The sequence below is a fragment of the Bubalus bubalis genome, chromosome X, assembly GCF_019923935.1.
Source record: "Bubalus bubalis isolate 160015118507 breed Murrah chromosome X, NDDB_SH_1, whole genome shotgun sequence".
NCBI lineage: Eukaryota > Metazoa > Chordata > Mammalia > Artiodactyla > Bovidae > Bubalus > Bubalus bubalis.
This window is the reverse complement of record NC_059181.1, coordinates 83,510,566-83,525,379: the sequence shown is the minus strand read 5'-3', so window position 1 is coordinate 83,525,379 and position 14,814 is coordinate 83,510,566. Positions and strand designations below refer to the sequence as shown.

General features: G+C 47.6%; 1 protein-coding gene across 11 annotated transcripts in view; it reads left to right on the top strand.

Annotated features, from left to right (window-relative positions):
* Positions 1 to 3,644: 3,644 nt before the first annotated feature.
* PAK3 (p21 (RAC1) activated kinase 3) overlaps positions 3,645 to 14,814 on the top strand; it is a 129,249-nt gene continuing 118,079 nt past the window's right edge. The window contains exons 1-5 of one of the 11 annotated variants that reach the window (XM_044937500.2): positions 3,646 to 3,927; positions 4,880 to 4,945; positions 5,064 to 5,173; positions 6,350 to 6,395; positions 10,790 to 10,887. The gene's annotated coding sequence lies outside the window, so the exon portion shown is untranslated. Of the gene's footprint in view, positions 3,928 to 4,879; positions 4,946 to 5,063; positions 5,174 to 6,349; positions 6,396 to 8,614; positions 9,372 to 10,789; positions 10,888 to 14,814 lie in introns of those variants that run through there. The other 10 variants (XM_044937501.2, XM_025277326.2, XM_025277334.2 and 7 more) reach the window with 10 other exon arrangements.

Genomic DNA, 14,814 nt, shown 5'->3' with positions numbered 1-14,814 from the left:
TCCAGCCATCTCATCCTCTGTCGTCCCCTTCTCCTCCTGCCCCCAATCCCTCCCTTTATGTAAAATTTTTTCATTCTCTCATAAGACTCAGCATTGAACATACTTCAACACATTTTGGCATGGTTTTATGAGTATATCTATGGGCAAATTCCTTGAGTTGAAATTGCTCGATCAAGTAGCTTATGCAGTAAAATTTTCCTAAGTATTGCCAACTTCCCCTCCAAAAGGCTGTGCCATTTGACACTGCCATCAGTGGTATATGAGAGTGAGCAATGTTCCCTTTGGGCTTCCCTGGTGGTTCAGTGGTAAAGAAGCCCCCTGACAATGCGGGAGACCCAGGTTCAATCCCTGGGTTGGGAAGATCCCCTGGAGAAGGAAATGGCAACTCACTCCAGGATTCTTGCCTGGGAAATCCCATGGACAGAGGAGCCTGGTGGACTATATACAGTTTATGGGGTTGTGAAAGAGTCAGACATGACTTAGTGACTAAACAACAACAACAATAATGTTCCCTTTAGTTGGGATTTGGCTGAGACAGTTTGAAGATATTCAGTTTATGTCTGTTGCTACAAGCCCTATCCCAGAGCCTCTCACTTCTCATGCGAGTCAAAGGGCTGGTCGGGTTGGTGGGAACCAAAGGAAAAATACAATTGAAGTTGCCATGTAGGGTGGTAGAAAGAACAGAACTGACAGTGGGAAACCTGGTTTCTAGGACCATCTTTCTGAGGCATTGAACAGAGAGATTGATCTTACTTTCAACCCTTGGATCACCATTCACTCATCTGTGAAATGCACGTCATAATAATTGCCACAGAACACTGTTGTCATTGTTGTAAGGATGCACACGAGGAGATATGAAAATGGTATGTAACCTAGGAGGCAGGATGCACATGCCAAGAGGTTATTATGGTGATGTTGTTGTATCCTTAAATCAATGAGCTTGGGGGAAGGGAGCAGAGGGGAGTGAGAGTTGATGAACACATGAAATCTTCTAAGATATTTCAGTTTCCCTGCAAGGTTCCATGCAGTTATCCTATATTCCTGGAGAACAAACCCCAACAGCAGTGAAGACTGCTTTGTGGTATCAAGAATGATACAGAAAAAAAAAAGAATGATATTGGTTATCACCTTTTCACTACAAGACTGAAATCTTTCATGTTGATTCTGGCTCCTAAGTCCAGTCCTTTTTCTATGACACCACTATGTTTTAATTCGTCAAGCACCTAATAGGATTTTGGCCCTGTGCTAGTTTCTGTAATCACCAGAGAGAGAAGAAACACATGCATGAAACATTTAAATAACCATGTGTGGTGATGGCATAAATAGCTCTGAGTTATCGCTGAGGAATATGGGAGGATTAGGGTGAAATCAAGTACCTTTTAATTACAGTTTAAATCAATAGCCTAGAAGACCCAAGTTAAATCATTAGCCAGGAAAATCCAGTTATATCTTTTTATTATTTAAATGTGTTCTTATTGTTTAAAATAACCCAAAGAATTGCATTTTACAAATCAGAGATGTAGCATTTAGTAAATGACATTCATTTATATCAGTGATATTTAGATTACTTTTACCATGATGTAAAAACCAAAATCAATGTAATGGGCTCCTCTTTTTTAACCCCAAAGTTAATTAAAAAGATATCTGTGAGATCATTGGAAGCAGAACCATCCTGATTTAAACCTATTAATCAAGGATTTCAGGAGGAAGGTAATGGGAGTTTTTGCATTAGAAGACAATAACCACACTGAAAACAAAAGCAATTTAAAAATGCCTGATTAAAGAAAATCAAGCTGATATACTCAGATTTTTTTTTCGAAGCCAATATATATTTTAACAAAATCAGTAATACCACACATCATATTAGAAAAAGCATGGGCTTTGTACTCAGATCTATATATAAATGCCAGCTCTGCAAAATTCATGTAATACTCATGTATGCATAAATGTATTTTTAATTAAGAAAAATAAAAAGTAAAATGCAAATTGATCCTTAAAGTTGAGGAGTATGTGGTTTAATTAGTCTTTGCCTCCCTCTTTCCTGCTCTGTCATGGACTTGAAGGGTCAATGTTATTCTCTTTTCAATTCCCAGTATCATCACAATTTAAAAGGAATTAGTCCATGGGGTGGGAGGTGGGAGGGAGGTTTAAGAGGGAGGGGACATGTGTATACCTATGGCTGATTCATGTTGATGTTTGGCAGAAACCAACCTAACATTGTAAAGCAATTATCCTCCAATTAAAAGTAAAAGTAAGTTAATACCCACCAATAAAATAAAATAAAATGAATTAGTCCAGAGTCATCCCAGTCTCCAGGTTCCTTAGATGTTGTCTCTGGTGAGTCTAGGGGCCTGGTGTGTGTCTCTTCCTAAAAGGACCCTTGCAGATATATTAGTTCCTTCTTGACTTTGAAGCTTCTTTTGTTGACTTCATGCTGAAATAATTGCTGGATGTTACGTAAATGTTGAGAAAATTGGATAAAAGTGCACTGGGGAGGGTCAGACCCATCTTGACCATTTAAGTATGTGAAGACACACATTTTTATAAAAAGAAGTTTGAAAGTGAAGAGGAAAAATCACCCATAATTCTACTTCTTTAACCCAACTATAATAATTTTATGTTCATCTCTGATTTTTTTTTTGCTGGCATATTTTGCATCATTATAATTTGAATGTACTTATTATTTTGCACTTTTGGTCATTTTTGATAACAGCTTACTAGCTTCTTGCTGGGATTTACTCTAATTTACATAACCTAGCTAAATTACTCTGACATAATCTAATGTACTTAATCTAGAGAGGATAGACTTTGGAGTAACAAAACATGATATTTGAAGTTAGATTTTAGAAGGCTTCTGACATCGGTAAAATTTTGAACTTTTTCTTAAAGACAAGCAATGCCATGAAGTGTTTCAGTGAAAGGATGGACAGAGACAGCCACATCTTAACGATTGTTAGTATAATCACACACACACACACACACACACACACACACACGGTATTCCAGTTCTTGGGGTCTCAAAGAGTGCAACACAACTGAAGTGACTTAGCACAGCACAGCACATGTACACCTATATATTTGAAGTGGATTAATAGTTCTCTTTTTGTATAATGATTTTTTTTAATATGTGTTTCATGTGTAGAAGGGTGTTTTTCCTATCTAGATTGTCATCTCTTTGCACCCCACTTCCATATCTGCCTCTCAGGTTACTGTGGATTCAGGAGACTCCCATCAGTGTGACCTGCTTGCCTGACAGGTGGTGTCCCAAATCCAAAGCATTTCCCCCCAGTGAAGAGTGATTGTGTAGCTGCACAGACTTCCTCCCTGAAAATGTACTTGAAATCCCAGTCTTCCTGCGGGCGCAGTTGAAGAAGCTATACTCAATAACGCCCCTCCTCTCCCACCGTCAGGTGCACCTCTTTCTCTACGGCCCCACCTCTGTCTAGACAACCCTGACAGTGTAGAAGTTTCCATCTCCTTTTCCTTTCCCTCTCCCTGTTCCCTCCCCTTCATTTTTTTTTTTTCCTCCCAGGCGCTTCCTGCCTGGAAACAAAAGATTGGTCCCCAGTAGCCCACTCAGGGTGATTTTAGTTTTCTGCTCCCTCTCTGATTGGCCTCCGCGCGGTGCAGAGCCCGGGTGACGTCATAGCGGAGCAGGGCGAGGGAGCGGTTGCCGAGCAGGGCTCGACCGCGGACAGGCAGCTGTGGGCAGCGGACAGTCTGGGGTCTCGCGCGGGGGGCTCCAGCTTTCCCCTGCCCGGAACGAGTGTGCAGGAGCGGGAGGAGAGCCGGGGGAGGAGGGTGGAGAGCGGGCCGAGCCCGAGCTGCGGCTGCGGCCGCGGGGCTGCAGCGCCCCAGCCCCGCCAGCCAGCCCCAGCGCTCAGAGGGAGAGGCAAGGTCTGGACGGGGTGGCTGGACCAGTGGCAGGTAAATTCCACGATGGATGGTACCCGGCTCGCTCTGGGGAAGGGGGTGGCAGCTGGGCTCTGCTTTTAGGCGGCCGGGCCGATTTTCTACCTGCTCGGACCCTCCTCCCGCTGTCGCGGAGCCCTGGCCTCGAGTCCCCTACGTTGCCTCCCCCGGAGCCCTGACACCCGGCGCGCACCGCGCACGATCCCGGCTCGCGATCGCGGACAAGTGGGTGTGTCGGGGCCATTCCCGGAGGACCAGGGCCCCTTCGCTGGGTCAAGTCCTAGACTCGCTTGCTGGGGCCTGGGCCGCTTGAGGCAAAATCCGCCCCCAGAGCTACGTCAGGGTGTAGGTCTTATACCATCTTCCCGCCTCCCTCCCCAGACACTGGAGCAGCGACAGCAGCGCTCCCCCCGCCCCCCCCAACACACCCTCTACAAGGGGAGGGGGTGTGGCCGCGGCCCGGCAAGTCCGGGGGAGGAGGAACAGCCAGACCGAAGCACAGAGAAAAAGTGACGATTTTCTTAAATGGACGCCTTTCCCCCTTTCTTTTTCTTCATCCTCCTCCCCTTTTTTGGTGGGATGGAGGAGGACAATCAGAGCAGACCTCCTTTCTTCTCCTGTGGTGACTAGAATGATGCAATAATGTCCCTAGAAAGCCCAGGGTCCCTCAGTTGGCCTCTGTCTTTGTCTGGGGAGCAGGGTCACCAGGTCCACTGCCCCCGTTCCCAGTCCCCCTCAGCTTGCCGGGCCCTTGCCCTCAGTTTGCGAACTGGCTTTGCCAAGATACCTGCCATACTTTGGGAGGGGGGAACTTGGACCTTTCTGATTCCTGTTCTGGCAGGCTCTCCGTCCCCAGGTGGTGGTGGAGGGGTAGGGTGGGGGAGCTGAGGGAGGGCGGTGCCTGAAGGGAGGGAGCCAGAGGCCCCACTTGTTTTGTTTTGTTTTGTTTTTTGGTCCCACCTTCCAGAATCTAGTGCCAGACTCTGGACTTGAGGGTTCTGGGCTGTGGTCTGTAGAAGCCAAGGAGAGAAGGGTGAGTGGCTTGGCTTTGGGAAGTATGAAGGGGGCGGCTGCAGTGCTATTTTTAAAAACTGGTTTTCAGCAGGGAAGCCTTTAGCCATGTTAGTCTTGCTCCCCCCATGGTTTTGCAGACTCAAATCCAGGCCAACTGTATGGCTGTCTGAGGTGTTGGAACAGAAGGAGGTCCATTCCTGTTGGTGACAACACTGTGGCCCTGTTCTGGGATGACCGAGGTATAAAGGTCAGTGCGGTTTTCACTGGGCCATCTGCAAAGTTATAATTGGGCAGGTCTGTGATTTGGTTCTTGAGGCCTCTCAAGACACCTTTGGGCAAAGGGGCTTAATATGGTAATAGACGATTAACAGGCCCAGGTTTGGATAGAGTCATGTCAGCCTCTGTTTCTTGATACAGATATCATACCCTCCTCCCCCATGAAAGAGGCAAAATAGCCAGAGACTGGGACAACGCGGGTAAAAGCTGACAGCTGCGAGATCTCGAGGGCAGGAGGACCTTGGGATGTCAAGGAGCAGGCCCTCCAAGCCTCCAGGCAGGCAAGTGGGCCTTATAGGAGAGACCTAACAGAAAAAGGGGGTTTGCCTGTGATAGGGGTACAGGCATGGGGCCACAACATCCTAAGGACGTTCCAAGTAGCTGACTAGCTGACCATTCCCACAGGTAGCAGATTTTTAGAGTTGGAGGCGGAAATGGAGTATAGAGCAAGCCAGCTTGCTGAGGTCTTTGAGGGGAGGGGAGCAGATAGATGTGAGGAGAGAGGGAATTGAGGAATAACTGCAGGGCTTGGGAGGTGCTACTCCCATCAGAGACTGTTATTACGAGGTCAGAGGCTGAGCTACTGTGAAGTCAAAGTGGGTAGCCAAGGCAAAAACAAAACAAAACAAAAAAACAAATCAGGTCTAGAAATCAGATAGAGTAGGTGGGTAAGGTCAGTGGAGTAGGTAGGAATAAAACCACAGAGAGAAAGAAGAAAAAGGCAGCGTTTTCCCAGGAGCCCAAAGGCCCTGATTTCCCTGGTGAAGTAGAGGAAATTTTGCTGCTGAGGCACCTGTGACTTAGCCTAGACTTAGGGGGACAATTTTTGCATAGCTGGGGAATCAGTAGCATTCCTACTCAGGTAAGCTGCCTTCAGGAGCTGGTAGCTTTGGTCCGGTCGAGGGAAGAAATTTGATGATGAGCAGGGTACTCTCTACAACTGGCTCTTCCTCCTGGGTAAGGAGAAGGGAGTGGAGGGCCAGGGCCTCAGAAGGGACTGAGGGAGCTTCTAACCTGGCCCAGACGGTAGGTTGACTGTAGGTTGACTGATTGTACATGGGGTGGGCCAGGGCTGGGCCTGGGGCCCCTGCTTGGGGGATGGGGGTATGTATCCGTCCATGCTCAAAAAGAAAGTCCTCCTTCCCAGGGGCCCATGTGCAGGCCAGGGATGGCGAAAACCACTGACCTAGAAGGTAAGTGAAGCTGCTGAGGCATCTAGAGTTCAGCTTAAGCTCCCCTGTTGTTCCCCCCCAACCTCACCACCTGCTGGAGGCCAGGCGGTTGCCTCTACAGGGACTGGGGTTGGAGGGGAGGGGGGCGCGGAACTCGGCTGCCAGCTCGGCACTAGGCACTACTCGGCTTCTCCAGCAGGGGGCGGGCAAGGGCAAGACTTCAGGCACCAGGGACCCGAGTCCTCCATTTCAGGTGTGAAGCCTGAGCCTCCGAACAAGTGACAGGCTGGCATATATTTCAAATCTGCTTTAGGGGTACCAGATGAACCTTCGGGTCTAGCAGTCTGTTTCCATTTCCTCTCAGAATGTGTTGCTTCCTCTAATGACCCGCTTCCTTGTGAAGGTATTTGCATTTACCTCCGTGGACTTCCCTTGTGGCTCAGCTGGTAAAGAATCCGCCTGCAATGCGGGAGACTTGGGTTTGATCCCTGGGTTGGGAAGATGCCCTGAAGAAGTGAAAGGCTAACTACCCCTGTATTCTGGGCTGGAGAATTCCATGGACTGTATAGTCCATGGGATTGCAGAGTCACACACGACTGAGGGACTTTCACTTTCCACGGTGATTACTGGAGTCACTAATATAGCCTGACCCGGAGTTTAATTGGAAATGTTAATCAATGCAATGGATCTGTGTCTGGTTTGCACAGTTGGTCAGTTATCTGCAGGTTGGGGCGATCTGCACGGCACCCAGGGGGATGTGAGGAAGGGCAAGATGGCAGAGCCACAGCTGGCTGTGCTGGCAGGAAGCTTAATAAAGGAAGTAGAGCTCGAAGGCTGGAAAGAGAGGAACAGGTTCCTGGTGGGGAATAGAAACCAGGATAAGGCCTGGGTGCCTGATCACTGAAGTGAAATAGGACAATCTTGGGGACCACACAGTGGAGATGGAGGCCAGGGTTTTGCCCTGAGGTGGGGAAGGTCCTGGATTTGGAGAAGGAAGGGTTTTTTTTGGTGGTTGTTTTGTCTTCTGTCCATGCCATGTGGCATGGGGGATCTTAATTTCCCGACCAGGGATTGAACTTGTGCCCCTGCACTGGAAGGTGAAGTCATAACCACTAGACCACCAGGAAAGTCCGAAGAAGGAAGTTTTAAAGGGAAAAACAGCTGGAGTGGAACAAACCATGGGAGTCCAAAAGTCAGTGTTCTGGTCTGAGAGTTTCTTCCCCTTCTCTGGGCCTCAAGTTTCCTTGTCTTTCAAATGACCGGGGTGAACTAGGTGGTTCCTAAGATGGTAGTAACATTTTAGGAAGTGGGTCCATTTGTTCTTGGTAATGAAAAAAGTTTCACTCAAGGAGAGCCCCTTCCCCTCAATTTACCCCTTTTAAATCATACTTTTGGGCATTCCTCTAATTTAGAGGAAGACAGTACAAAACAAGCCCACAACCACTACACACATTTCATCTCTCTCAGCAGTGTGGCCTTACTTTTATTTAAAATGAATGGGAAGGAGGTGGGATGGGGGGAGATGCCCACGTGTAGAATCTCCCCCTATAACCAAGACCCTGATAGCTCAGATGGTAAAGAACATGCCTGCAATGCAGGAGACCGTGTCTGATCCTGGGTCGGTAAGATCCCCTGGAGAAGGAAATGGGTACCTACTCCAATATTTTTGCCTGAAGAATTCCATGGACAGAGGAGCCTGGTGGGCTACAGTCCATGGGGTTGCAAAGAGCTGGACACAACTGAGCGACGAACACTTTTTACTTTTCACTTCAACCAAGCCCCTAAAAAGCGCTATGGGGAATCTCACCCAGATCTTATACCCTGGGGTGGAGGCAGATACCCAATAGTCGCTCTGACTCTTGGGGTGAAGGTGAAGGAAGGGCCTGGCTTAGGGTCTGTATCTTTTTTCTTCTGTCTTCCTCCATCCTGCTCTCTTTGAGCCAGGTGGACTTTTTGAATTTCTATACTTTTAAGACATTGCCCCTGACAATCAGCACAATTGCGCCCTCTAGTGACCTCAATGGGAATGCCTTTGACAGAGCTCCCCTTATACCTGGGGTGTCAGTGTTTAACCCGCTCTGCAACTACTCCCTGTGGAGAAGGGGTCCAGTACTTCCAACAGCCCAGAGAAAAAACTTAGGCGGCTGCAGCTTCCTGCAGGCCCATCTGGGGTTGGGAGTTAAGAGAGGAAGCCATCCCACCCCCAGTGCCCAATTTCCTTCTTTGGGCCTGAAAAAGGTTCTGGAACATTCCCAGATATTTTCAGTGCTGGACCAGGCACCTACCATGGGGAGGGGGCGCTCTATAGTAGAGAGAGTGGTTATTCACAGATTCCATCCCCCACCAAAGAGGTGTCAACCCTAATCCCCAGACAGATGCTGGCAGGAAGATGGCAGCAAGGCTGGGGTGTTGGTAGGCACACGAGGGCTCCACTGATCTCTACCTCTGCCTCCAGTAGGAGGCTGAGCTACAGGTGCACACACAAGCAGTATAAACACACAAGAAGATACACATAATGTGGCATAGACATATGATACACAATACAGATTAGACCCAGGCACCCCACAGCACAGAATAGATGGAATACACATGCAACACAGTACAGGCCCAGGGCACATACATAATACGGTACTGACCTGATATGCATATGCAATACGATATAAACACAACTACACACACACACACAGACACAGAGGACATGGTAGAGGCACACAAATATGAAGTGGTACTGGATGCAGTTCAGACATACCTGACCCCATTTGTGCTCACACACAGGACACCTCCACTCCCAACTTCCAACACTAACCTCCAGACGGGTGGGAGGAGTGTGACCACTAGGTGGAGCTCTGTGTCCTACTGTTGCTGTTGCTCCTGCATTGGCTGCAGCTGTGCAGTCAGCTCAAAGCAGGCTGCCCTGGAGTTAACAAGCGGCTGAAGGGAAGTGGAGGTCTGCCTAAGGAAAGCTCTTGATCCGGCACACAAACCTGGAGCTGCTTGGTTAGTACTGGCTGGTGCACTTGCCCCCGCCCTCCTCCAGGTCCTCTAGTGTGCCTCCCCACTAGGGGATGGGCAGGGGACTTACTGCGGCCCTTCATTTTGAGCCCTCTCAGGAGCTTTGGCAGCCCTCTCTCCTTCGCCCCCACCCCATGCCCTTGTAGGATGGTCTCACGCAGGGGGGGAGGGGCAGCATACGGCTCAGCAGCGCAGTGGGTTGGATTTGGAAAGACTGCCTGGAGTGTGCATGTGGGACGGGCCCAGGGAATGCTAGGGCCCCCAGGGGACAGACGTGCTTGGGAGGCTTGCCAGCAGCAACTGGCATTCCTGGGGGATGGCTTGGTCTTTTTATTCTAGAAGGGGGGAATTGGGAATGATGGGGCTTTTCCTGGCTCCCCGAGGCTTCAATTTTACTGTCTCTACCTTTAAAATACCCATCCATCCATCCATCCATCCACGTGTTCAGATTAGGACCCTCTGCGTGTGCTAGCTTGGATCTGACCCCGTTGGAAGTTAGCCCATAGGTGCTGCTCTTCTTTGAGGACAAAGACTGTGGAGAAGAGGCGGGCAGGGAAGGAAGGAGAAGGATTGCAGAGCTTGGGGTCCTGTAAGGAAATATCAGTCTCCTCCTTGAGAGGCTCAAGTGATTGTGAGGAAAGGGAGGGGTTAAACGGACCCTGTCTTCTTTGTGGTTGGGCATGGAAACTTCTTGGGGGAAGCTAGGATAAATTGTGACCTCCTAAAGAGCCCTGGATGTATTCACCCAAAGAAATCTGGAGAAGACTAGGGAAGACATCCCTGTGGCAGAGATTAGAGGAAAGTTCCAAATAGGATTAGAGGCTGAGGCCCTCTGCAGCTCTGAGATGATAGAAAGTTAGGGAACCTCAAAGTGCTCTGCCCACCAACTCAGTGAGGGACATTTTTGAGAAGGGAAATGGAAATGATGGTGGAGACTTGGAGGTTAAGGATGAAATAAGCTGAACAGCTGGGTCTTGAGGCAGCTCAGGTATCACCAGAGCCAAACCTGCATTTGCCATCATCTCATGGCTTCCTCCTGTCCACTGGATGATACCATCTCCTGTCAATATGCAAATATTTCACATCTGTCATATTTGACTGAGCGCTTTCAGCACTTATGCAAGCTGCTGAGGGTAGTCCACTCAGTAGCAAGTAGGTCCAGAGTGGTGAAGTGATAGCCGTTCTCAACTTGAAACTCCCAGTTCAGTGCCCTGTCTGGACTCTGATGTACCTGGGCTTTTTTATACTTCTTGACTCGGACTCTCTGCCTTCTTAAGGGATTTTCTGTAGTGTGTGTGTGTGTGTGTGTGTGTGTGTGTGTGTGTGATGTTTGGGGGAGATGGATGGAGCAGGAGCAGGTGGGGAAAGAGGTTCCCACTCCCCCACAATGCTTCTCTTGGCAGGTTCCCCCAAGAGAGAGCAGCTGAGTCCTTGCACCCTGTGACAGCTGCTGTTCCCAGCCCTGAGCCCATCGGAGGTCCTGCAGCAGTGGTGGTGTGAGGTGAGTAATGGATTCCGGGCCAGGAAGTTAGGGATCTCCGGATTCAGGTAAATGCCACCTTTCCACCAGAGCTCCTGCCATCAAAGACCCTACTTTCTGGGGGCTTATACCACTGCCCTTGGTTTCCCATCTCTGATACGAAAATGACAGCTTTGACCTACATCCTGGAGTAGAAAAATAAGCTAACAGTCATTGTCAAGTCTTTTGCAAATGTCAAGCGTCATCTAGGAGCTTTAGTATAACACAGGCACGCATCCCATCAAGCTGTCATTTCCTTTCTTCTTGCTTTCCTGATAGTGAAGTGGCATTTCAGCCACGTGTGACAAATTCACCAATTCTTTCCTGTTATTTCTACCGCCCCATAACCTTCATGTTACCTTCCTATTCAAAGTGTACCCCTATCCTGGCCATCCCAGTTTCAGGGTCTGGCAGGCTTAACTTAAACTTTCCAGAACCTTCCCTCTGTCTTCCCACCCAGCCAGGGGGTGTGTCCTTCCCCAACTCTCCAACAACGCCTGAGTCTATAGCATGTAGTGTAGCCCTTGTTGCTCTGCTGCCTTAACTAAGTCTTGCATGGTTTCTAGCATATTACTCTTGGCAGGTAAACTAGACTGAAGCTCTTCAGGAGTAGTGACCAAATTTCACAGTTCCCTAATCTCGCTCAAGTGTCTGACAGTTCCCTACCAGCTTTTCCATTTGAGCCTCTCTCTCTTCCTGTCCAGTTCTTTCAGATTTCTTGGCTTGCCTCTCTGATCATCTACCTGTGTCTTTTCCTCTCAGGTGGCCATGACAGCTTCTTCCTCTTTCGTCTCCTCCATCTGGCCTTCTGTTGCTATATGCTACAGTCTAGCTATCTGTTTGTATCTTACTGTCCCTCTCTCTGTCTGGTCTTATGTCTCTTTGTCAGTTGCAGAGATGTCTCTCATATTGCCCAAGGCAAAACCAGACAAGCAAAAGAGAAAAAAAATACCCCATGGGAAAAACAAACAAACTCAAATAAGAAACAAGGAATATGCAGTGCAGTTCTCTTTCACACTGAGCCTGTCCTGGGCCTCCAGGACAAAGGAGAACTGCAACTCAGTGGCAGGTGTTTCTGTGATGCCTTCTCATGGAGAGGGAAGCTCCAGACTTTTGGCCGTGAAATTGAAGGTGTGAAATTACAGCCTTGTCGATACCGATGCATTCAGCTTTCCAGAGATGCCCTGGCAGGGGATCCTCTATAGAACTGGAGCAACAGAAGGTAACTAGAACTGGCTAAAACAAGAGGCAAGCCCCTGGGTCTCTCCTGGGTGTTCAATGACAGCCACAATAATAACTTACATTTATTGAGTACCTACTGTTGCCAGCATTATGCTAGGCGTTTTTATTTGCATGAGACCGTTTGATCCTACAGTAACTCTGCAAGGTAGGTATTTTTTTATCTGATAGTTGCTGTTTTTGTTTCTGATTATAAAAGTGATACGAGCACGAGGTAGGTATTTTTATCATCTCTCTTACCCATGAGAAGATAGAGGTTGAGAGCAGCTAAGGCACTTGCATGTAACTCGACATATATTGTGATTTGGGTCAGGGGAAACACTTCCTGAAGTGTCTCTCAGCATCTTATTTTGGAGCCCTCCACCGTTCACATACACACATATGCATGCACACACAAAACATGCACACTCACACACTCTTGTACATTGACGTGATCATATTTACCTCCCTGGCTCACACTCACTGTTCACAACGGACACATTTATAGCAATGATCACCCTTAACCCCTCACCCTCGTACATGGTCATATTTGCAGACACACTATGTACTGGTACATTCCTACTGCCATGCACTGATACATACATTTATTTATTTTATTTTTAATTTAATATATTTGATGCACTGTATTTTAACTTTGTTTTTTTAATTTTTGGCCCACCACATGACATCTTAAGTCTCCGAGCAGGGACCAAACCAGTGCCCCCTGCAGTGGAAGCATAGAGTTCTAACCACTGGGCCGCCAGGGAAGTCCCCATAGTCATATTCACCTTTCCATACTGACACACGCCCATGCTCACGTTCTCATACACTCACCCATTGATGTTCCTTCTTACGTTCTTACACTCCCAGTCATACCTACAGACTCACATTCACACAGATGATATAGTCACCCTTAACTCCCAAATTCCTACACAATCACACACACTTTGTGTACAGATACAGGTTGACATTCCTCTGCCTGTTTCTCATGCAGTCCATACACACACTCAATTTCATATACTGTAACACATTTGCACTGTCATCACTTTTCCTCCCTACAGTTACACATTTACACATCTCATAACTCACCAGGACACACACATGTGTATACATGCTCATATGTTCACATTTATACATGCTCACACCATAAACACAATCTCACCTATTTAAACTCTTGTTTTTGTACACTCTGGATTGCATTCTCTTCCACTCATGTACTCAGTGCTGACACAATCACTGTAACTCAGTCACATTTGCATGTAATCACACTTACACATGGCAACACTCATTTTGACAGATTCACAATAGTGCTAAATAGTGACCCACACTCTAATGTACACACCCAAGTAAAACTTTCCCAAACTCTTATGTATACACATAGACTGATTTTTACCACATTCACACACTTTCTTACTTCACATGCACACATACATACACATTGTGGCACACTCAATTGTGTTCATGATCACAACTGTCACCCCCCCCCCATTTGCCATTGTTCTCTTCTCAGCTTCAGCTAAAAGGAAGAGAGTTGCTCTTAAGCAGGTGCCAATGGGACTGGATCTTTCTAGCAGAAAGTAAGGAGATTTATGTCTAGGATTAAAAAGAAGCAACTCAAATCCTACATCAAGTTTTACATCCTTTTGCCATAGATTCCCTTTGCAGAAATCATCTCTAATAGGCAGAACCTTAGCCAGTCCTTTCCAGAGAGGTTAGAATTTAGATGGTTTGTTTGTCTTTTCCAAGTTTATGGCTTAACTTGCCACTTCATTTCCCTCCCAAGGGGAGATGAAGGTGAGGCGTGCATTTCTTTAAGCACCGTTAGTGGTTTCCTATGCAAATGCAGGTGTCTGCTTTTATGTTTATGATCTGGAATTGCCTGCTGATTAGACACGTGGAAAGGGCAGTCATGCTTCCAAGCAGGTACCTCTCATCCAGCCAGGTCTGCTTTTCCCCTGTTTACTCTGGATCATGGTATTCAAGGAGGAGAAAGAGAAGGTTAATGAGCTAGCTGGATAATAAAATGCATTTCTATTGTGAGTGTGCATGTGCATATATAGACTCCACTGGAATTTCAACAGCTGTTAAAAGTCAAGTCAACAGAGGAAATTTCTCAGTAGGCGGGGGTAAAGAGAAGCTGAAGAAACTTCCTTGCACTCCAGACAGACTGTAGATTTCCTTGCAGAGGGTGAGAAAAAAACCCAGGAGTGAACCAGTAGATCAGGAGCCTGGTGCCAGAGCTGTGAGCCACCCTAGTCCACACCAGCACCCTGTAGGAGTCTCCCTAGTCTGTGGCTGCCCCTGCTGGAGTCTCCCTGGAGGAAAAATAGTGCAAAATACGACTGTGCTGCCATGTGATGTATTTTCTGGCACACCATAGGGAAGAGTCTGTACTCTGGAATAACAGCTCCCCCCAACCCTGCCATGCACACCCATCATTAGATTGAGAACGTCTTCAATAGTAGAGACCACATCACTTTACCTATTTTGGATTCTCAATGCCTGGCATAATGCCAGACTCAGAGCAGCTGCTTGTGAAACTCAGCTAAGAAACTAAAAGGGATGGATGGGCAGCAGCATATTGTCAGGACAGATCCAGTGCCTCTGTCCCTCCACCCCAGAATTCCAATGGCATTACCAGCTCAGATTGAGAGTCCTCTGTGGACCTTACATAGTGGGGGAAATGCAAAG